Source organism: Halichoerus grypus, chromosome X (assembly GCF_964656455.1).
Source record: "Halichoerus grypus chromosome X, mHalGry1.hap1.1, whole genome shotgun sequence".
Classification (NCBI taxonomy): Eukaryota; Metazoa; Chordata; class Mammalia; order Carnivora; family Phocidae; genus Halichoerus; species Halichoerus grypus.
Window position 1 is genome coordinate 93201154 of NC_135727.1, and position 22714 is coordinate 93223867.

Here is a 22714-nt window from a genome sequence, read left to right on the forward strand (position 1 = left end):
TGGCTTTATGGGAGATCCCTGGTAAGTTATAAGCTTCTTTCTCTTGATACTTTTAAGATTCTTTCTTCATTTTTGTGTTTTGACATTTTTATTATAATGTCTCTTGAAGAGAATCTCTTTAAGTTGAGTTTGTTTGGTGACACATGAGGTTCATGAACTTGGATATCCAAATCTCTCCCCAGATTTTAGACATACTCACTCATTTTTTTTAAATAAGCTTCCTTTCCCCTTCTCTCTCTCTTCTTCTGGAGCTCCAATAATTCATAAATTGGTCCTTTTGATAGTATTCCAAAGATCATGGAATCATTTCTTCACTTTTTTTCATTTTTTTCCTTCTTTCTCCTCTGACTGGATAATTTCAAAGTTCCTGTTCTCTAATTCACAGATTCTTTCTTCTGCTTGATTAATTCTGTTATTGTTGATGTTCTCTATTGCATTTTTTTTTTTCATTTCATTCATTATATTCATCAGCTCCAGAATTTCTATTTGGTTCTTTTTTATGATTCCACACAGCTGGGAGAGCCCTGGGCACTTACTCACATGCTCTCACTTTCTCCCATGGGAAAAATCATGGGCCAAGAAAGTCTTGTCTGATTGTGGAATGTGCCACCTTGGGGGAAGGGTGATGCAGGTAAAGCTGAATTATTTCTCTTACTCTCTCCAAGGCATCAAAACTCATATTTCCTTTTTGTTCCAACAGTGTGCTACAACTTCTCTGCCAGAAACCCGGACTTCTACAAAGGCTCTTTGTCCATGGGTGATTGTCTAAGACAGCGTGCTCCTGGGGTTCCCAGACCATGACCTAGAGGTGCTGGAGCCACTTCATGAGCCACTTTAGGGTCCACAGCTGAGACCGAGGTCAGTATGCTTATTTCCCAATGCATGGATGGGCAGCACTACTCCCAGGTCCCTTGGCATATGGTGCTGGATCCCACAGCTCTCACTAAAGCACTTTTGTCCATGGATGGATGCCAAATTGTTATTGAGGAGGGCATACAATGATGGATGTCTTATTCAGCTGTGTGACTGATGTCACTCCTACCTTGGAGATTTAAATGAAGATAGGTAAGACCCACTATTAGCAAATCTTCTGAAATGGAAGAAATAGCAGCTGAATTCCTGACTTCACAGATTTTCTACAGGAGCATAAACTAATCTGAGAAATGATGGGTTGATAACTGAAAAACTCAACCTCAAACAGAAACCCTTATGGATACCTTTTGTTTTCCTTTCCCAGTCTTTAATCTTACACTTAAGTAACAATTAATCTTTGTTCATTACTCTTTACAAGTGACTTGGCTGGATTCAATATCTAAATTAATTTGCTTGAAATAAATGAAATGAGAATCTATAATTCATGAGAATGACAGCACCAGAGAAACTTAAGAAAACGTCTGTGATGTAGTAGAAAAGCCAGTTGCTACTGGTGGCATCAAATCTGGGCTCTCACTTTCCCAACCCCCACTCGTCAAGCTATGAGGCTCAACTACCTCATCTGGAAGAGGGAGGAAATAGGTAGTAGAGTGTGATTAAGCACTTGGACTCTGTAATCAAAATCCTTGGGTTTTATTCCTGGTTCCACCTCATACCACTGTGACTTTGAGCAAATTACTTAACCATTCCAGGCCTCAGCTTCCTTATCTGTAAAAAGGGGATAGTAATTTCATTTGCCTCATAGGTTTATTATAAGGATTAAATTAGGTAGTATATATTAAGTTGTTGGCCAGTGATGAGTACTCAATAAATGTTGGCTCTTATAGATGTTATATTGCCATTACAATTACTACTAACTACTACTACTACTATTACTACTACTGCATATAATTCAACATGTTTTGAGCATCTATACACCAAACATTGGCTTTGTGTTTTGGGTGGGGAGCAAGGGTCAAAAAAATTTTAATATGATTCTCCTTCTCTGAGTAAACCTATAAATATCACAGTTTTTCCTGAGCCGAAAAGAGCAATTATTCAGGGAACCCAACTTGGCTATCATGTGTCTGGGAGGAGATTGGCAATGAGCCTTCCCTCTGGCTCCCACATTTTTCATAGTGGTGACCTTTCAAGAGGTATATCTCATCTGCTTGTCTGAGTTTCCACCTGGCCAAAATTGTGCTTTCACTACAGGAAAGGAATATAGTACTTGGGCATTGCAGAGTTCCCTGAGGAATTCTCACTGGTGAGGAAAGAACCTCAGGATTTTGAAAGACATTTTATAAATAAGCAAATACAGAAGTACTGTGCCTTCCCACCAGGGACTGCAGATTTGTAAGTTTCAAGGAGGCTGGTGGAAATGTTCTAAGTGTCTTATTTTAAAAAATATGTTCTATTTCTGGTACCAAAAAAACAGATCCATTGAAAACCTTAAGGAATATTTTAGGCAAAGATTTGGGATCACTTGGATGTTAGTGATTTGACTTAAAATTATTCCATAACCCATACTCACAGTTGGCCTCAAGCAACTTCAGATACAGCACAGGGATATTCCCCCATAACTTGTCACTCAGCAGGGGCTCATGATCCTTGTACATAGAGCTTGGGGTTAATCCTGTGGCAAAAATGACTTAGTTACTAGGAATAAACCTTCTCAAGCTAGCTTTAAAGAAAAAGGATGAACATGTTGTAGGGAGACAAAAACATCTTCAAGTTTTGGGCAGAAGGCACACAGACATGCTTTAGACAGCTTTGGAGCCAGGAGCTGGAAATCCTACAGGAGCTGCTTTCTTTGCATCTGGCTAATTCTCTCTTCATCTCTGGACGAAGCCAAATTTGTTTGTCCCAATCATGACTTTATATAATTTCCTCCCTTTAAGCATACAGCAAAGACTGCATTCAATCTCTATGTTCTAAATATAAATCCTCAGAAAGAGAAACCTGATTTTCCCAGCTTAGATCAGGCACCAACCCCTGGCTTAATCACCAGTGACCAGAGGGAAGACTCATATGGCCCATTACCCCCTCAGCGGGAGCTAAGAGAGACCTCAGAGAAGAGGCACGGGCCACCAGAAAAATGGATTGGCATGCCAAGATTGTGCCTTCTCCTTGCTTCCTAGCTCCAAATCGTCAGCCTCCAAGGGACAAGTGGATTAAATTGACTCAGAATGAAACATGATGCATATTACTGAAAGCCTAAACTTCAGAAATAATACTAAACAGAAGGATGAAACTGAGCAGGAAAGGACACTTGAGAAGAAGAGAGAAAAGATGTTACCCACAGGTTATCTGGGTCTGGGAGGTGGTGTGAACAAAGGGGAATAAAGAGCACTATTGACCAGTTTCAGCCACAAAATCCTCACTACTGCCCCTGCCTGCCTTGTTAAAGGAAAAGGAAAAGACGGTTCACCAGCAGTATTTGGGGCTTTTGGTCAACTTGAGTACAAGTTAAAGCTTCCTCCTTAACATTACCTCACCCATCAATTGTTCTCCGGAGTCTCTGTGTATCTCCAGCTTTTGATTTCCATTTGAAGCACAGAGCTCCTCAAAGGGTGGCTGCTGGAGCTATCATTCCAATATGTGAACCCGAGAATTACTTCACCCAGGAGTACACTTGTTGGGCCCCATTATCCCTTGGCAGAAAGCAACCCCTCTTCCTTTCCCCTAAAACTCTATGCAGTCACTCTTACCTTCCCAACCACGATCTTAAGGATTTTTATTACCTCTGGGCAGAAGGAGCATGAAGCTGCAGACTCCCAGTGCCTTCTCTCTTTGCTTCATGGGAGTTTTCAGCCTGAATTGGCCCAAGGGTTAAACAGTGGGCTGGACCTGAGCCTGACCCCCATTGTGAAGTAGGATAGTGTTCATCTTCTGGGACTTTGTCCCTCTAGGTCACCCTCCAGCTCATTTAATCTTCAGTCAAGGAGGAAGTTCTGCCAGACACTTCACATCTAAATCTGCGCTGCTGCTTCCTTTGCAGGTATGAGCAAAGTCAAGGATAGCATTAGCTAAGTGGTCCTCAAAGTGCAGTCTCAGACCAGCAGCATCAGCATCACCTGGGAACTAGTTAGAAATGCAGTCTTGAGCTCAAACTCAAACCTACCGAATGAGAAACTCTAGGGGTGGGGACCGGTCATCTGCATTTTATTAAGCCCTCTAGGTGATTTCTTATGGACACCAAAGTGTGAGAAACTCTGCTTCAGAATGGATTAATGGCCATCCTAAACTATAGGTGAAGTCAGATTTTAACATCTCCCCACCCAAGTACCACTTATTACAGGTTTATTTGTACCTTCCAGCTACCAGGGCTGCCCACATAATTTCCAGGGCCAGTGCAAAATGAAAATGTGGGACTCTTGTTGAAAAAGCAGGAAAATAGTGTCAGTAAAGGTACATATAGGTTTTTTCTTTCTTCTCCATCTCTTGACTTGTCGTGGTATTTTTTTATTTGTAATTTAATATCATTCTAATTAAAGAAAAGTTAAAATGTTAAAATTATTAGCATAAGTTGTCTTTTTATTGTGCAAATAAAATATATAATGATAAATAAATGCAAATATTTTTAGAGCATTTATCCTATATGTAGAATCCCTGAAATTTCACATTTTGTATTTTGTGGCTTGTCCCTGAAAGGTGCCTCAAGCTGGCCAGAAGGGATGGACAGCGAGCCAGGTTCAAGAAGCTTGGAAGGAGGTAAAGAGGATCCCCAGGCACAGAAGTAGCTGAGGGAGCTCTTCTATGATACTGACCAGGCAAGTGCAGACCTACCCAGGCACCCAAGCCCCCGAGCCTCTGCCCTTAGCAGGGCACACTCACAGGCTTGACCTTTAACAGGTTCCCCCACCCACCAGCTGCCGGACCATGACCCTGCCCCACCTCCATCCCCCACCAGGAGCCAGGGTCTGGGCAAGTTCAGCCAGCATTTTCCTTTCCTACGGCCTGCCACCCTAACCTGTGGCAGACAGATGACCCTGACGGATCTTTAAAACTCTGTGCCAGGATGCATCAGTACCTGGATCAGGACAGGCAAGAGGTGTGCGTGTCCCCACTGAGACACAGCTGTGGGGGGCAAGAACAGGGCCACTCTGCCTGCCCAGGGACGCTGTGGGGAGCTCATGCCCAACCCTGTCCTCCCCACGCTCATACCCAGTTCCCTTGCCAGGGACAAAGGGTGGAGCTGTCAGGGCTGAGGTGGGGAGGGAGAACCCAGAGAGGCCTGGGGTGTCAGGAGCAGGAAAGCAGGCAGCCGAGAATCCACCCCAGGGAAGTGGAGGAGGTGGGACCTTCCCTGGGCTAAGGCTCCAAGCTCCTTGCAACATGCCCCATTGTCATGTCATTTACAAAACACAAACTCAAAAATAAGATCGTTAAGAATTTCAAGACGTGACTGCATAGCATTAAACCCTAAGCCTGGGGCCCTTCTGAGCCTGGGGCCCTTCTGAACAAGGCCACCGCACTGGTCACATGCCCATGAAGCCAGCCCCGCCAGCCACACCTGAAATGAGTAGAGTGAAGACCAGCTCAATGGCATAACTACCCAGCCTCCACACTCCTTTAGGAATGGAATGGGTCTCCTCGACCAGTCTCACAAGAACCTTCAGAATCTGAACCTTGGCTATTTCTCCAATTTCAACCCGACCCAGTATTCCTGCCATAGCTAGAGGTTCTAGCCAGACTGAACTAGGACCAGCGGCTCTTTCGCGAGTGCCTGTTGCCTCTATCTCTGCCTGAAATGCTCCCCACTTTTCACCACCATCTTCTGCATCCCCTTACCCAGGTCCTCCCCGCCACTAACTCCGTCTTTCAGGTGGATACTCTAAATGCATCAGGCATCCTATGTGGTACCATACCATACTGTGTCTATCTCATTGGTAAGAATTAAAAGTGCCCGTTTCCCTGCCTGTCCCCACAGTAGTTAGAAACTCCAGGAAGGCAGAGACGGCATCTTGTTTGCCACTCTATCTTCAGTGTTTGGCAGAGTATTAGCAAAAATAAGAATTAGTGATGCTGATGAAATGGGTCCCAGGGTAAGACTCACGGCGCGCTGTCACTGAGAATAACCGCCTGTCCAAGTATCTTATGACTAAATGCTGTAATCTTTCATTCTCTGAGTCAGACACAACACCACTTCCTTTTCTGAGACTGTTTTTACATCTGTCGGATAATTTTAAGTGGTTGAAGTTTAGAGAACCGTATTCGGAGGAGATGAATGTTTTGCTCTCATCCCTTCAGTTGAATGTCTTCTGTTGAATTTACATCTTAAAGTTCCAAAAGAAAATTCTCTTTCCCATCCTTCATTTGCTTCACAGGTACGTAGGATGACTTCAAGTGGTGGCAACCCCAGGATTATGATCCTGAAATGCCTTTGGATCAGCGGTGCAGGAGTTCGTAAGCAGGGCTGGGCACACGTCGGGTTCCTTCAGGCAGGTCAGCGTGCTTAAAGGCTTTTTTTTTTTTTTTTTTTTTTGCTTAGAACCCCTTTAAATATAAAAATAAATAAAATGAACATCAGTTATGTCTGCTCCTGCTGAGTGCTCAGACATAAAATCCTTTCATTTTCCGAGACCCTTAAAGAGACAACTTGGGATTCACCAGAATCGTTTGGCATTGGCTCCTAAGAGATAGATAAAAATGAGGCAATTGTGCAGCACGTGGAGGGAAGGTGATTCAGATGTCCTTTGCTTCAGGTCTGGGAGTAGGGAGGGCTCTGTTTTGTGTTCCGAGGTCCGAACCAGAGCCCCAGCCAGAGCTGAAATGGGCAGCAGCCCTCTGAACTTTCTGCCATCCACATTGACTTGCCTTTGAGGCTCACAATGGAAGGCTACAGTTAGATCTTTCAAACTGAGCCTTGGATAGATTTGCTTGGTGTCCGAAGGCTATTTTGGAAGTATATTTAGGCTTCTGATACTCTCGTGAAATAACAGCATTAAAAATATTTAGCTTGTTTGGCGAGTATAACTTCTGAAATAATTCCCTTCTCTTCTAAATAACACTAATTTTTACCCAGTAGCAATGTGTTTGTTTTGAAGTCTACACTATCCATAAGGGAAAGTAAACCATGATCATGTAGTTCTCTGGAGGCAGAAAACTTATAATTGTTTGCCTTGACCCAAATGAACATAACCACGAGGACAGAGAAACATCTTTTAACTTCTATAGCTTGCTACTTTGTTTCTGTAACATGTTTATTATTCATATTTTTCAATATCTCTTTCTACCTACAACATTTTTTTTAAAGATTTTATTTATTTATTTGAGAGGGAGAAAGTGAGCGAGACAAAGAGAGAGAGAGAAGGAGCAGGGAGAGGGAGAAGCAGACTCCCAGCTGAGCAGGGAGCCCGATCCCGGGATTCAGGGAATCATGACCTGAGCCAAAGGCAGACGCTTAACCGACTGAGCCACCCAGGCACCCCTACCTACAACATTAATTATGAATCACAAATTGTATGCATGTGTCTTCTATAGCATTAGAACAAAGTGGTTAAGAGCACACACACCTTCTGGAGCCAGACTGCCTAGATTCAAATCTGGACTCCAACTGGTTCACTAGCTATGAATCCTTGGGCCTCTCTGAGCCTGTTCCCCTCCCCCCCATAAAAAGGGGACAATAATAGTGCCTACCCCACAAGGTTTCTGTGTGATGCTGTGACATGAGTTAATATGTTTGCAAAGTACATAGAGCAGTACCTCACGTATATTTAACACTATAGAGGTATTAGATATCGACGTTATTATTGCTTTAATTTTTAAAAAGACTGATTTAGGGGCACCTGGGTGGCTCAGTCATTGGGCGTCTGCCTTCGGCTCAGGTCATGCTCCCAGGGTCCTGGCACTGAGCCCCACATCAGGCTCCCCGCTCCATGGGAAGCCTGCTTCTCCTTCTCTCACTCCCCCTGCTTGTGTTCCCTCTCTTGCTGTGTCTCTGTCTGTCAAATAAATAAATAAAAAATCATTTTAAAAAAAAGACTGATTTATTTGAGAGAGAGAGAGAGCACACGAGCAGGGGGAGGGGCAGAGGGAGAGGGAGAGAATCCCAAGCAGACTCTGCTCTGAGCGTGGAGCCCCACATGGAGCTGGATCCCACGACCCCGAGATCATGACCTGAGCCTAAACCAAGAGCCTGAGCTTAACCTACTGAGCCACCCAGGTGCCCCAAAGTCATTATCTCTTAATGTATTGGTGGAATGCTAACATTTGATCAAGATTCTATAATTTAAAATATATATGCATGTGAGGGAGGAATATATATGCAAATACCTCCTCCATGGGGATCTAGCCGTACACGTGTGACCAGCACTTGTTTGCTTCCGTCACTAAAGAAGGAAGATATCTAAGCTCTCCTAGGACGCATTCTAGTAGAAATAACTTTTCTCAAATTTAAGTAAAATTAACATTTCAGAAAGACCATCTTTTTCCTCGCTGGCACATCATTGCCACCCCACCCTCAGGACAAAGTCATTTCTGTTTGATGGGGCCTTAGGCTCACTAAAGGAGGGTCCTTGATTCATATTAGTATTTTACATAAATGCCTCCTAGTCATTTGGGCAAATAAAAAGTTTTGGGACCTTCAATGTATTTTTCTGTCTTTTATTTATGCCACTCCTTTAGACCTGAGTGGTCTTTGCTGCTTGCATGTATCAGATGCAGGTGACCCCATAAGATTTAAGGTTGCTTTACCACTATCATCATATCACAAAACTGACACTTTCAGAATAGCTCTCGATCACCAAGGACATTTCTACCTCTGACACTGGATGTGTTGTTTACACATGATTTTCCAGAGCCAATCCCCAGCCCAACCCCAATCATGCCACCTTTTACAGCCAGCATAGGGTGGCTTGGAGTTCAAAGATTGCCTGTCTGCCGGGCCTGCCCTACAGTCAGGTGTCTTCTCCATCAGTGACCAGACCACAAGGCAGAGGTTGTTCAGTCATGGCACTGGGTTCTGCTCCCCCACTAGGCTTTACTCGTGCGGACTCTTGCCATTTGAAGAGTTTCACTGTTAAGGAAACATTTTGTTCCTCAAAGTTCTGAAAAAGAAGGATACTGAGGATGGAGCACCTGGGTGGCTCAGTTAGTTAAGCATCTGCCTTTGGCATGGGGATCAAACCCCACATTGGGCTACCCCCTCAGTGGGAAGTCTGCTTCTCCCTCTTCCTCTGCCTGCCACTCTCCCTGCTTGTGCTCTCTCTTTCTCTCTCTGTCAAATAAATAAATGGAGTCTTAAAAAAAGAAGGATATTGAGGCAGAAGATCATATTCCTAAAATATGATTATATTAATAAGGTTTCATGTGCCCATGTTTACCCAATTTAACTGATATGCATTAGAATATTTTTTTTCAGCAAGATTTAAGTAATTAGCTAGTATTCAAGAAATAGTTCTTTGGCTAATCTTTCAGAAAAGAATGGATTGCTAATTCTCTGACTTTTAACCACTGAGCCATGTGCTCAAGTTTGTCACCTGAACAAATGTGGAAAACATTCCGTTTGGCGAGTTCAAGGTTAAAACAGAATTTAGTCTAAGATTTACTTGGTTCTAGTGTAGAATTATCTGCTCCCATTTTTCTTAACTCCTGCCAGAAGAAGAAAAAAAAAAGTGATATTGTTTCATCTTAGTTATATTCAGAAGATGGGAGAGTTAAGAATTTATCCAATGTAGCTGACACCAGGCAGAGAATCAGCCAGAACAATACCTAGCACACAGTAGGTGTTCAGTAAGTATTTGATATTGAAATGACTTACTCAAATGACACCAAATTTGGTGGTAGACATGGCATCGAGACACCCCACCCCAGAGTATGCCGTCTGCTTCTTAGGCACTCTGTTCTCACACATTGGTTTATTTTTACATGAGCACATTTTAAAAAAATGTTTTCATCTATAATTTTAATATCCAGCCAACTGTGCATAATGTTTAATGACATCTTATTAACAAAGAAACACTTTTAGAAGAACCACAGAGAAGTAGCAACTGCCATTTTTCTCCCCAGCACCTGATACAAGGTTTCTTGGCAGGGGGCAAATTGGATGACCAACTCTTGCTCCCTTCCAGTGCATGAAGACTAAGTTTCAGGAGGCAAATATCTTTTGCCATAGCCTGATCCTCAAAACAATAGTTGGGCTGGCTTTAAGCATGGTGGAAGCAAGGCATCAGCATGGGTGACATGAACTGACATGACAGACCTTGCTCAGCCTAAAACCATCTCTACCTCTGATTGGCAGCTCATGGCCTGAACACTCCCTATCAGGGGCTTTTCCATTGTGTTAAGCAATGCTCTCTCTCCTAGAACTAGTTTAAACTTTTCCTGAAATGGAAGAACTCAGGGCCAGTAATACCCAACCATGAGGTGCCAACTCCAATCAATCATCTCTAGTAGCAACATGGAGAAGAACAGCTTAAGAGCAATGGAAGTCTTGGAGTAGGGAGACACTCCTGAAGAAAGAGCAGACCAAGTGGGAAGTGTGAAGGCCGTGGTGCTGTTTTTAACTCGTTATCATTGAAATTTTAGAAGGTTAAGGTTGAAAAATACAAGCTTTGCAATAGATAGTCTTGGGCTTAATTCCCAGCTCCTCTACTTATGAGCTGTGTGACCATATGCAAGTCTTTTAACATTTCCAACCTTGTTTCCTCATCTGTAAAATGGTGGCAAACAACCATACCACCTACATTAGTTTCCTGGGGCTGCTGTAACAAATGACCACAAACTTAGTGACTTAAAACAACAGAAGTGTATTGTCTCACAGTTCTGGAGGCCAGAATTCTGAAAACAAGGTGTTGGCAGGATTGGCTCCTTCTGGAGGCTCTGAGGAAGAATCCATTCCAGACCTCTCTCCCAGCTTCTGGTGACTGCCAGCAATCCTTGGCATTCCTTGGCTTATGGCTTCATTATTCCAATCTCTGCCTCTGCCTTCATGGGGCCCTCTTCTCTGCATCTCAAATCTCCCTTTTCTTCCCCTTTAGAAGAATACCAGTAATTGGATTTAGGGCCCACTACAATCCAGGATGATCTCATCTTGAAATCCTCCACTTAATTTTTTTAAAGATTTTATTTATTTATTTGAGAGAGAGAGAGAGAGAGTGCACAAGTGGGGGGAGGGGCAGAGGGAGAAGGACGAGCAGATTCCCCGCTGAACGGGGAGCCCGACCTAGGGCTGGATCCCAGGACCCTGAGATCATGACCTGAGCTGAAGGCAGATGCTTAACTGACTGAACAACCCAGGCACCCCCTTCCACTTAATTATATCTCCAAATTACATATCTTTTTCCAATAAGGTCATATTCACCAGCCCCAGGGGTTAGGAGTTGAACTATCATCTGGTGGGGGGAGACTATTCAACCCACTACATTATCATATATGGTTATTGTCAACAGTTAGTGAGATAATATACTAAAGGCCTTAGCATATTGCCTGGGGACAGTAAGAGTTCAATAAATGGTCAGCGTGATTAAAAATATGTAAGTCCTCTTTACTTAAAAGCTTACAAAGGAACAAAGAAAGTCCTGTTCTATAATAAAAGCATGATCACTGTGTTTTTAGTGCTTACATGTGAAGGCTTTTGTCTCTATTTTCACAGTATTTGTTAACGAGTGCATATTTACTGACCTTGCACTTTGTTCTAATGTTTTACAAATATCATTAACTCTCTAATATCTGACAAGTGCAAAAGCAGTGATAAAGGCAAAGTGATAGTAAAGATACTTGTAAGATTACTAAGAATGCTAAAATAGAGATTGTATAGAGATAAGAAAAATGAGACTTCTGGTCTGGACAAGATGGTGTAGACTCATCTCTCTCTGCTCCTTTCTGCTACATACAACTATGAACCCTGAAAATAATTCATGAGACTACCAAAGGAAAACTCTGAAAGGTGGAAGATGGACCACAGGACTACAGGAACACCACGGTGTCAGGACATCTTATGAACCACCACCCAACAGAAGGACACCCAGATCTGGTATTTTCCAAACCCACAACCTGTTAAGAAAAAGGGCAGTCCCAATAGGCTCACTACTTCCCCCAGATAAAACGGGAGTCCCACCAACAATATTATATGTACCTGGCAGAACCAGCAAAGGGAATCCATTGGATGTCTCACTGACAATAAGTAATCAGGGTAAATACTCTCTATCCTTACCCTGCTTGAAACTCACCTCCCCCATCTAGAGACACAGCTAAGGGGTACTGGCAAAAGGGATCCCAATGCAAGTGTCAGTTGGGGAAGCATTGTGCTTCCCTATTGGGCCTGAGGCTCTCCTCCCCTACTCAGAGACACCATGTATGCAGTGGGAGGGCAGGGGACTGGTAAGTGGGATCATGCCACAATAAGTGTGTAGCCTGGGATGTACTGTCCATTCCCCCCCAAGCAATGAGGAGACTGCCAGAAAGGTTATTTTTCCCTCCAGGCCTAAGACTCTCCCTGCCCCCGACTCAGAGACATTCAAAGGTATCTTCACAAGCACTCAGCTAGGGCGGTACTCTCCATCCCCCACAGATGGGAGGAGCCTGCCATAACAAGCACCAGGAAACACCATTCATCCCTGAAGCAGGAAAACTCCTTGCCCCCACCTACAGGTTCTAGGCAGCCCGGCCTGAACAAGCTTCTTCAGCTCTCTCCGACAGCATTAACAAGGATCAATGGAAACTCCAGGGGCTTGAGATAAGTCAAGTAGACAAAAATGGCTCCACAAAGGCTCTGAAAATGATATTGGAACCACAGTCCAAAAAATGGGCCAGGACCTGCGTGGTAAATCTAAACAAAATGCCTTCCCATTAAAATTAAAAAATTCAGAAGAATGTAGCAGGAGGGGAAGAATGAAGGGGGGGAAATCGGAGGGGGAGAAGAACCATGAGAGACGATGGACTCTGAAAAACAAACTGAGGGTTCTAGAGGGGAGGAGGGTGGGAGGATGGGTTAGCCTGGTGATGGGTATTGAGGAGGGCACGTTCTGCATGGAGCACTGGGTGTTATGCACAAACAATGAATCATGGAACACTATATCTAAAACTAATGATGTAATGTATGGGGATTAACATAACAATAAAAAAAATTTAAAACAAACTGGAGATGCCCAATAAAATAGTCACTTCCTAAAAAAAAAAAAAAAAAAAATTAAAAAATTCATGGGACCCACAGTCTCCTAATGTAATAACCAAAATGTCCAGGATATAACTGAAAATCACTCTACATCAGAAACCAGGAAAACCACAACTTGAAGGAAAAAAGACATTTAACTGCTGCCATCACAGAGATGAATTGGATGTTGGAATTACCTGATAAAGGTTTTAAAGCAACCATCATACAAATGATTCAACAAGCAATTACAAATTATATTGAAACAAATGAAAGATAATTTAAAATCTCGGCAAAGAAGCAGAAGTTATAAAAAGGACTAAATGGAAATTAAAAACTGAAAATTATAACAAGAGAAATAAAAACTCACTGGCTGGGGGCTCAGTAATAGAGTGGAGATGACGGAAGGTACAGTCCATACCTTTGAAAAGAACATTCTAAGGACAGATCAATAGAACTTACTCAAATATTTTCAAACCACATATCTGACAAAGGTCTTGTATCTAAAACAAGGAAAGATCTCTCAAAATTTGACAGTAAAGAAACAATGAATTCAATAAGAAAATGGGCAAAAGATAAAAACTTTCTCCAAAGATGACATACAGATGACAAACACATGAAAAGATGTTCAACGTCATTAACCATTAGGGAGATGCAGATTAGAACCACAGTGAGCTATCCCCAGACACCCCTCAGAAAAGCCAAAATAAATAATAGCGATAATACCAAATGCTGATAAGGATGCGGAGAAACTGGATCTTTCATGTATTGCTGGTAGGGATGTAAAATGGTAGAGCCATTCTGGAAAACAGTTTGGCAGTCTCTTAAATAAACATAAAATTACCATATGACCCAGCAATTGCACACATAACATGAAGGCTTAAATTCACATAAAAACCTGTGCACAAATGTAATAGTCCCAAACTGTACCCAAATGTCCTGCAGCTGTTGAATGGTTAAACAAATGGTGGTACATTCTTATCACTGAATACTGCTCAGCAGTAATAGAGTGACCTATTGATACATGTAACAATTTTGATGAACCTCTAGGGAATTATGCTAAGTAAAAAAATAAGCCAATTCCAAAAGGTTATGTACTATGTGATTCTAGTTATATATTATTTTGAAAAGATAAAATTTTAGAAATGGAGAACAAATTCATGGTTTCCACGGGTCAGGTGAAGGGAGATAGGGTGGTGGATGTAACCATAAAAGGGCAACAAGAGGGATCCTTGTGGTGATGGAATGGTTCTTTTTCTGGACTGCATCAATGTCAATAACCTGGCTGTGACACTGTACTATGGTTTGGCGAGATGCTACCTTTGGAGGAAACTGGGTAAATGGTACATAGGTTCTCTCTGTACTTTTTCTTACAACTGCATGTAAATTTACAAGTATCTTAAAATAAAAAGTTTAAATAAAAAAAGATGCATGATGGTGACCATTGCACATGCAAATGGAATGAATTATAGGAACATTTTTGCAAGGCAAAGAGCAAGTCTTGCGACAGGATGAAAAGGGCTTTGCTTGTGTAGTCGACAGTAAACTATAAGAGGGGAGGGAACAAAATTGGCCAAATATAGGAAGGCTTGTGCACCAAGGTTTGGCTTTCATTACTGTGGGCATGTGGTGGTGTTGATAGTAGTTAGGGAGAAAGCCAGTGTTTGGCTTTGGAACTTATAGACTAACCTGAGGGAAACTTTGCCTCCAACCTTAGGCAGTTCCATAGAGTCAGGATCTGTTTCAGTCTGCACAATATCAAAGTGACTGGTGGGGGTAGTGTGAGTGTGGACATGTGGATGCCAAGAATCTCCATACATGTCAATTCTTCCTTGGCCCACCAAGAATGAGGTTACCAACTTCAGTGAGTGCTCCATTTCAATGGAACATGGGAACAGCTGCCTGAGAGAATACATGCCAGGAGGTAGAAAAAAGGTGGCCAAGTGTACAGGTTGGAAGAACCACCTCAAAATCCCATTGGTGGAAATACTTCCAGGAACTTCAAACATAAACCTACGTAGTTTCCTCACTTTGGACGAAGACACAACTGACCTTAGCAACAGTCTTCCAGGTCCTTGCTCACCCGTAAGGAAAGCAGTTTCTCTAATTCATAGGTTTAGAGACATGATCCCCTATAAGGTTTGCTTCTAAATTGAAGGAAACCACAAACTGTCAATCTTTACAATCTTCAAATTCTCCAACTTTAGTTTAGTACTCAAGGGAGTCGGTTGGCTGTGGAGAGAGAAAGTGAGAGCCCTTCTGGGGGTAAAAAGGCCCCAAATGACAACAGAGCTTTCCAGAATGAGGAGCCATCATTAGAACATGGGTTTGGGCTCAATCCAAGCCTCTGCTGATGTGGGGCTGCAGAAACAGAACCAAGAATTCTTGACATGGCAACGACGTTTGCTCCTAAACCGCTAATGAGTGCTCTCCAATTTTGTGGGAGAGTTATCCCAGACACACTGAAAAAGGAGAAATCTACAAACATTTTGCTGTACTGAAAAGAAAGATTTTTGGCATTGGGACATTTGGCTCCAGCAAAAAAACTGCATTGGATATTTCTCTGTCATTTCACAGGAACTCTCGGGGGAATTTGGAGTCTCGCTTGGTGTGAGAAGATAAAAAGGAGACAAACTCTCCTCGACCCTGCATCTGGTGATGGAGGCCTTCTCAATGCCAAATGACACAAAGGCTCTCTTCCTTGTCTTTAAAAATAAGCTGCTCTCGTGGAGATGAGATTCAATGTGTGCAGGAAGGTAACTTATATTTCTTTTAGAGATGGTGGGAATGGCTGCGATGTCCCTGATAATAACTATGTAGGGCAGTATTTTCTAAAGATACTTTGAGTAAAAAGTGTCCAGTGTCAAATAAGTTGGTAAAATGCTGCATCATCTACTTTTTAAATAGCAAATTAAAGGCTGGGAGAGGTGCTTTGTTAAGAATCCTGCATAAATTTCTTTAACTTGACTTTGTCAGAACTTTTTGGATCACACAGCCCTGTCAGGGTATAATTTTCAAAAAGTTAAAAATCATGACTATCATGCTAACATAGTGAGCATATGTCATTTATTTAACTTGTTAATGAAAGCATGTATCAGTGGGATGCTAAAGCTGGTTCAAAGAAGGATCTGAGAAACCAGGATACACAGTCAGCTGAGAGAGAGAAAATGCTGAAATAAGATTGCTAAATGGCTGAAACCTAAAACAGGTAAAAGTCTTACAGGGCAATAAAACTAACTATTGGGGTTATCTTTTTCATTGGACCGAGATTATTTGCATTTCTACTGGACAAAAATCCTTGGCAACTTCTACAAATTAACCTGTAACTTGACAGAATCTTTGCCTTGATCAACAGTAGTAAATAGTAAGTCAAACAATGGTATGTTCCTCCAGAGCAAGAGTTCTCAAAGTGTGCTCCCCAGACCAGCATCACGTGGAATCTTGTTAGAAATGCCATTTCTTGAGCCCTACCCAAGACCTACTGAATCAGAAACTCTAGGATAAGACATAGCCCTCTGTGTTTTAACAAACCCTCCAGGGGATTCTGAGCCATATGAAAGTTTGAGAACCACTGATCTAGAGAATTAATCCTCAGGCAGAATGAATACGTTGCTAATACTCTGGTATGACTTTGCAAAGCTTTGTGGGCTTCATTTTGCCTATTTCTAAGCTTTAAATACATTTTCTTAGCGTATTTTTCAGTATCACACTTTGGAAATGTCAATGTACAATGAATAAAAACCATCCAGAAGTTTAGAAAAAGGAAAGACTTTATTTCTATTTCATCCTACTTCAAGTAACAGTTCAAGTCACACCTTCTCCAAGAAAATATTCTAACTCTCTTAGTCTTCTGCAATCTTTTTCCTCCCTGGCCTTGTAGAGACTCTTATATTACAGTTTAACCATCCATTTAACACAGTGCTAATAGTTTTATTTATGTTAACCACATTGAAAACTGCATGTAGGCAGCGATTGTGACTTAAGCCCCTCTTCTCAATCCAAACTTCAATGCAGTTACAGAATCATGGATTCTCAAGATTAGAAGGTATTTTGAACATCGATTTGTTTAGCTGAGTATGCTATTTGCATTCTCTTATGGATGGTAAGCCGAATTCTAACATGGCCTCCAAGATCCACCCCCCCCCCCACCACATATACACCTTGCATAATGCCTGGGCTCTGAATGTGATGGATTTTACTCCCATAATTTGGTTATGTTATATGGAACCATTGACCTTAAGACAAGGAGACTATCCAGGTGGCTTGACCTAACCACATGAGCCTTTTAAAAGCAGTTTCTTCCAACTAGCCACAGAGAGGAAGTCAGACAACACACAAGGATTCAGCACACCATTGTTGACTTGAAGATGGAAGAAGACACATGACAGGGAAGGTGAGCAGCCTCTAGGAGCTGACAGCAGCCCCTGGCCCACAGCCAACAAGGAAATGGGGACCTCAGTCTGTTAAAGAACAAAACTCAACTGACTACATTTGAGGATGTAATTGGCTTTATTAAGTGATTCATAAATTGGGCAACATCCCATCTAGCAAGTAGAGAGATGCTCCAAGGAGTTGTACAAAATGGAAGGTTTTTATAGGCAGGAGGGTGGGGCAAGGAAGTTATTAGTAAAATAAAAGGAAAGATTATTTCAGGCCAGGGCAGATTCTTTTTTGAGGGGAAGAGACCAGCGGAGTTTTTATCATGCATTACCTCCTTAGTGCTGATCACGAAATTTCAGATTGACTGTTGAGAGGTCACACTCCCGGGAGAGGCTGAAATAGTAATTGAGTCTCGGTTTGCTGTCCTGGGGAGCAAATGACTCCATTTGGGGCTTCTTTCTTTCTAACAAGTCCTACAACCACAAGGAACTGAATTCTGACAACACGAATGAGCTCTGAAGTGGACTTTTCCCTAGAATCTCCTGATGAGAATTTGGCCTGACCAACACCTTGATTTCAGCCTTGTGATATGCTGAGCAGAGAGCCAGCCATGCTGTGCTGGACTTCTGACCTATACAACCATAAGCAATTAAATGTATGTTGTTGGGGTGCCGTGGCTCAGTCGTTAAGCGTCTGCCTTCAGCTCAGGTCATGATCCCAGGGTCCTGGGATCGAGCCCCGCATCAGGCTCTCTGCTCCGCAGGAAGCCTGCTTCTCCCTCTCCCATTCCCCCTGCTTGTGTTCCCTCTCTTGCTGTGTCTCTCTCTGTCAAATAAATAAATAAAATCTTTAAAAATAAATAAATGTATGTTGTTTTAAGCCTCTACATGTATAGAAATCTGTTATGCAGCTATAAAAAATTAATATGTTATTTTCCCAAGAGCTAAGTGTGCTTCTTCTTGAATACTTGGGGCAACAGGGAACTCATTCTCCATACCCCGGGGCCCGTTGCCCTCTTCACTCCTGCAAGGACAGCCCAGTTCTCCTTTGGACACCTCTGACTTTTAGAGATCACTTTATCATATTGCGCATCCATCCATACTCCCTTTATTCCTATCTAAATCTGTTCCAGCTGCCGTAACAGAAAGCCATAGACTGAGTGGTTTATAAATAACAGACATTTATTCCTCATAGTTCTGGAGGCTGGGAAGTCTGAGATCAAGGAGCTGGCAGATTTTGTGTCTGGTGAGAGCTCACTTCCTGGTTCACATCTCGCACCCTCTCCCTGTGTCTCCTCACATGATGGAAGGGATGAGGGAGCTCTGTGGAGTCTCTTTCATGAAAGAATTAATCCCATTCACCTGCCAAAGGTCCCCTCTTCTAGTTCCACCTTCATGGGGCGGGGGTAGGTTTCTACATAAGAATTTGGGGGGCAGAGCACATTCAATCTCTAGAAATCCCTGACCTTGCTCCCATTTGCCTCTCTCCTCAGGGTAAGGTAGGCTGTATTAGAGAACGTGTCAGCAGACTTCCTCTGTATAGTAAATGATTTTAGGTTTTGAGAGCCATACAATCTTTGTCACAACTACTTTGCCAATAGAGCACAAAAGCAGCGCTGGACAATATGTAAAGAAACGGGCACATTGTGTTCCAATAAAACTTTATTTATAAAATACACTATAGGGGTGCCGGGGTGGCTCAGTCGGTTAAGCATCTGCCTTCAACCCAGTTCATGATCCCAGGATCCTGGGATTGAGTCCCACATCGGGCTCCCTGCTCAGGGGGGAGCCTGCTTCTCCCTCTCCCTCTGCGCCCCACTCGTGCTTGCTCTTTCTCTCTCTCTCTCTCAAATAAATAAAATCTTTAAAAAAATAAAAATAAAATAGGCTATAGGCTGGATTTGGCCCACAGGCCATAGTTAATCATTCCTGCTGTAGTTTGGTTCTAGAGGGTTTCACACCAGCAATTAACTTTCAATGCATAGCTTAGAAGGAGCATATATCCCTTTGACTTACAAATTCAGTGGCCAGAATTAAGCAGATGGCCCTACCCAGCTACAAAAGCAAGGAAGTATAATTCTACTGTGTTTCCAGAAGGAGGAGAGCTGGAAATATCTGGTGAATAATATGAATGACTACCACAGAGGACATGTATTAAAGTCACACGTTTGCATGCCTGTCCTGTCGACTACGAAGTAAACCTCTCAAGGGCAAGAACCTTACCTTGGATACAGACCTAAACAGGTGTAGTAGATGTGCTGTCAAAAACTGATCTCTGTGCTTTGGAGTCAAAATACGACTTGAAGACAGAGTTTGGGATAAAGAGGAATAATAGCTTTATTGCTTTGCTGGGAAAAGGAGGCTGCAGCAGGCTCTGCCCTTCAAAAACTGCAAGCCCCCTGGGAGGAAGGGGCTGGGGGGGGGGGCTTGTAGGGAAATAACAGGATCTAGCCGGCCTCTTAGTTGTCCTCAGGGTGGTACCAGGTTCCTGAAACAAAAGGTTAAGGAGGGAGGAGGGGAGGTTTGCGGAAGAGAGAAAAAAACTGTTACTTTAAATTCAAGGGGCGCCTGGGTGGCTCAGTCGGTTAAGCGTCTGCCTTCGGCTCAGGTCTTGATCCCGGGGTCCTGGGATCGAGTCCCGCATCGGGCTCCCTGCTCAGTGAGGAGTCTGCTTCACCCTCCTCCCTCTCCCATCCTCTCCCCTCCTCCTGCTCCTGCTCTCACTCCCTCTCTCTCTCCCTCTCTCTGTCTCTCAAATAAATCAATAAAATCTTTTTAAAAAAGTAAAATCAAGTTTGCTGAAGCATTAGTGCAGCCATTTTGATTTTTGTTCAACTTTATGCTTTTAAGCAGTTTCAGTGTGTAAATATGTCTGATTGGTTGAGAAGGGAACAGAAAGAAGCAGAGAGAAGGGAAAAGGCATTACAGAAAGGCCAGTGGACTGGGGGTGATAGTAGCAGTAATGGGGAAAAGGGTTATCACTATTGGTAGTGGTGATATTTATCACGATTATCATGTTAATGCTAGTAGTGATGTTCTTAAAAGAGTGATCTATACTACATTCATGTTCCATTCAGTCCTGGACTCATTTCCATTTGGCTTTTTCGGCCAAACCCCAATTCTCTGAGACCACACTCTTGCTAAGGTCACAAATAACCTCCTATTTGCAAAACTTAAATGACATGCTTCTTTTTTTTTTTTTTTAATTTGAGAGGGAGAAAGAGGGAGAAAGAGAGAGCAAGAGAACAAGTGTGGAGAGAGGGTGAGGGAGAAGCAGGCTCCCTGACGAATGGGGAGCCTGACGTGGGGCTCGATCCCAGGACCTTGAGATCATGACCCCAGCCGAAGTTGGACGATTAACCAACTGAGCAACCCAAGTGCCCCTTAAATGACATGTTTCTTAGTCCTTACCTTACTGAACTCCTCAGCTATAGGGGAAAACACCAACTGCACCTCCTTGGAAATTTCCAGCTCCGCATGCTTCTGTGACACAGCACTTTTCATGGTTCTCCTCTGTGTCTCTCCAACTAGTCTCTGGATTTCCCCTACTCTTCCAACTCCTTAAATATTAACGTTTCCTAGGACTTAGTCCTCCTTCCTCTGCTCCTCTTTTCACTCTGCTACCATCACCTGGATGGTCTCACTTACCCACATATTTCCTACTACTATCTATAGGGCTATCGATTCCCACACTCATGACCCCATCCATACTTCTTCCCAAGTTCAGAATCATGTCTCCAACTTTCGGTCTCATGCTTTCACCAGGAGGTCCTCTGTATATAGTTCAAATGCAACATGGCAGAAAACACACTCCTGTCCTATCTCAGTGGTCACAATAGTCTCTGCATAGTCATCTAAGCTAGACACCCGTGTGGTATTGTGCATGCTTCCTCCCTACTCCCATTTCCCTATCTAGCCTAAATATTTCTTTCTCTTACTTCCTTGCCAGACTACTGTCCTGGACTATATCCCTATCAACTTTCACCTGGATTACCAAGCAGCTTTCTAACTTTTTTCTCTAATTCTTTTGGTTTTATCATGAAATACTTCATACAGAAAACAATAGCAATAAATATAAGGTATACTCAGTTTTATCAAATCTTAATTTGTTATAATATTTGCATCTGATTTTTAAGGGGAAATATTGATAGATCTAGGAGAAGCCCCATGTGTTACCACCCCAGCTCATTTCCTTCCTCTTTCCCCAGAGGTAATCAGCATCGTGAATTTAGAATTTATCATTAGCACGCAAGCTTTAGATAAATTATTACATTTGTATACATTCCTAGAACATACAGAGTATTATTTTTGGGGGGTTTTAAACTTTATATAAATGGGACCAAATCACATGAATCTTTGTGAAATTTGCTCTTGTCACTCAGTATTATGTTATAAAACACAATGTGAAGACACCCTGAGGACTTCAATTGGGTTTATATGTTGATATTTTATCCAGCAAACTTGATGAATCCCCATTTGTTTTAATAATTTATCTGTAGCTACTCTTGAATTTTCTATGTAGACTATCACACAATCTTCAAATAAAGACAGGTTGTCTCTTCCTAATCCAATTTAGATACACTTTGTTTTTCTTCACTTTTTGCATTGGGTTGGACAAAAGCACTTATTAGTACTTATTGAAATTCTGACTTTAGGAGAGTGTGTCAAAAGTGTCACAGTTGAATACATGTTTTGGATGGGTATATTTGATTGGATTTTATCAAATCCTTTCTCTGCTCCAGTGACATGATCATACGACTATGTTCCTTATTAGTGTGGTATATCACAATAGTAGGTTTTCTGATAATCCATTATCATTTCATCTTCAGGATAAATTCTACTTGGTGGACGTCTTGAAATGTTCCTGAGATTTGTTTTAATCAGGTATGGTAAGGCTGTCACCTACACGAGACAACTGCTTTTGAAATAAGAGTTTATTACTCACAGTTGTTCCCAAGAGGAGAGGGCATGTCATACCATGCAGGGCCACAGAGAGAAGGACCAGGGTCAGTCAGGAGCCAGAAGGAGTGAGGGGGAAATATGAGCCTTTATTCTGGTTTTCATAGGAAGGAATGGGCAAGGTAAGGTGAGCATGTGAGGATTGGTGAGTTTGACTAATTTTAGCAGGCTCCAGGCTATGGAAATGGTCCCCAGTTGTCCTGTACCTGACCCTGGGGTGATTTTGGGCAGGGGGAATACTGGCTTGTTGTGTGAGAGGGTAAAAGAAGTGGTTGGAGACGTGGCCTCTGGATTAGTTGGTTTGCATATGAAAGACATGCTGGCACGCAAGTTGTTTATTCTTTCTAGAAATTGGCTTACCCTGCGAGGG